We start from the raw sequence: 2,419 nt of genomic DNA on the forward strand, positions 1-2,419 counted from the left end.
TTTTTTTTCAACGAAAGTACTCGGTCACCAGACTCCGGGAAAATTATTGGCGAAGGTCGGAAAATTTTTGCCGCTCGCCCGCGAGCGTTTTAAAATTTCGACCGTTTTCGAGAAAAACGCTCGCTGACGCCAGCGTTTTACGACTTAAGGTTTGAAATTTTCATCAGACCCGCCCAATGACATTCCTGACATATGATAAAAAAATCAATTCAATCCGTTCATTTTTCACATTTTACGAGCTTTTTTTTTAAGTCCACGCGCATGGTTGTATTATGCGCAGTGATTCATTTCTGCTGATACGTATTATGAACCTTATTTATATGGTGTATTATGTATTATTAGTAGGACACTATTTTGCATTTGCCCTATTTTTATCAAGGAATAATTTGCTTTTTTCTCATATATGATGTATGAGACTATGAGTTTATCCTTTGAATTGGGGTTCATCTATGATAACTATGATGTTCATCGTTAAATCGCAGTTACTAATATATTTATCAAAATTAAATTTTTATTTTTATTTTTAATATTAATTTTAATTTAAATTTATAGTGTGCCACTTATAATAACCTGCTAAATTTTTTTTTAATTATTCTATAATATAAAAACAATTATTATAATTAGATTATTAATAATTTTTGTGTATAACAGGGGTGTATTTAAGAGAGATTGGCCCCTCCTTGAACAAGCGCTATCAATATTTTTTTAGGGCCCCGGGTCTGGGGCGGAGCACCAGCTAGGCGGAGCCTAGTTAGTGTATAATAACTTAATAATATTGTGTTTTAATTAAGTGATAAGTTGGTGAACTTTAAAAATAAAATTTTTATGTTATGTTATTTAGTTTCTTGGACTTTGTGGGGTGGCGGGGAGGGGGAAGCCCCCACAAGTCTATGGAGAATTATTCATTTCATCCCCCCCCCTGAGCAAATTTGTAAATACGCCACTGAATGAGTCCATCAATTTTTATAAAATTTAAATAAATCCAACTTAGAATAAGTATAAATATAAACTAATTTTGCTTTTTTTACCTCCTCAAAGTTAAGAAAAGCGACTCTGAAATTTTAAACTAGCTTAAATAGTTCTTTTTATCTACATATTCATATCCATCACAAAGGCTGTAATTATACAGTCTTATAAATTCGGGATACAAAGTTCAAACCACGCCAGACAAAATAACACACTTTGCATTTTCTTCTTTATTTTTTATTTTTTAGATGGAAAACAAAATTCAAAACAAAAAATTGAAGAATTAAAGTATATTTTTGACACCGATGAAAATTATTTATATACCATTTATTCATAATAAACCATAAATTATCTTCTGAAAATTTATGTATCAAGCTTTTCTATATTTATACACGTTTGTCATAAAAGTAACAACTCATTTATAATTTTTTATAGTTTCTTAGGGTAGTGATTTTAATCATCTATACTTGTCTCAACTATGCCATGTCGACACTGTGCCACAACCCCACTTTTGTGTCTGTTACCACTTTTTCTCAACAATACGGTAAAAAATCACAAATTGTATTATGTTGAAGACTATGCCCATGAAAATTGAAAAAATTTCACTCGTTCCCCGTAAATGGTAGAAATTCCCAAAAATATCCCAAAAATATAGAAACAACACGATAAATGAAACACGAAAAATGATGAATTTTTACACCAAAAAAACATTTTTTATCATAGTTCGGGGGACGTTTAAATATAAAAGATAAGATGTCGGAACGAATTTTTTAAATGAAACTACTTAACCGAGGGTCCGAAAAAAAAAGATTATTGTGCATCACGGTCGGCCGCACTGGTGGATTCTAGTGTTTAATTAGGTATTCGATAAAAATTCTATTGTTCTGTTATACATTCAACGAATTTCACAAAGTGTTCAGTAAGTAATGTAACAGAACAATTGTTATAGACAATGAGAACAAAAGAAACCCGTTTCCTTATTTACTGAATACTCTATAGAATTTTGACCATATACCTAATAAAACAATAGAATCCGTTCTTCGTAGGCCCAATGTGACGGTCTATCCTGATAACCGATTAGAGACTCCCCTACAAATTGTATAATTTATTAATTTTGTGAGTAACACTATATTGATATTTTAGAAATATTGAATCATCATTTTTAGATAGATACTACATGTTTTGTTAATGTAACGTATAACATAATTTGTGAAGAAAATGTTCTAATCATAGAATTATAATCATACGTTAAACACGTGTTTACATGTATGTAGGTGTTTAATTTATAATACAATCATATGAATATGTAAAAATCGCCTATGCCTTAAAGTTCAAACCAAATGATATAATTGTTGCAAAGTTCAATACTCAAATATTTATCACGTTCACGAGCTATGATATTGTATTTCGTACTAGGTAATATGTTTCATTATTTTTTCGTAAAATTTTGTTT

The 2,419-nt window shown here is 30.2% G+C and overlaps 1 protein-coding gene across 1 annotated transcript in view; it reads left to right on the top strand.

Moving 5' to 3' along the window:
* LOC126906793 (uncharacterized) overlaps positions 1-1,328 on the top strand; it is a 55,590-nt gene extending 54,262 nt beyond the window's left edge. Inside the window, exon 7 of the mRNA XM_050687653.1 lies at positions 1,215-1,328. The gene's annotated coding sequence lies outside the window, so the exon portion shown is untranslated. The remainder of the gene's footprint in view (positions 1-1,214) is intronic.
* Positions 1,329-2,419: the final 1,091 nt, after the last annotated feature.

Source organism: Daktulosphaira vitifoliae, unplaced genomic scaffold (assembly GCF_025091365.1).
Source record: "Daktulosphaira vitifoliae isolate Bord-2020 unplaced genomic scaffold, ASM2509136v1 Scaffold_5, whole genome shotgun sequence".
NCBI lineage: Eukaryota > Metazoa > Arthropoda > Insecta > Hemiptera > Phylloxeridae > Daktulosphaira > Daktulosphaira vitifoliae.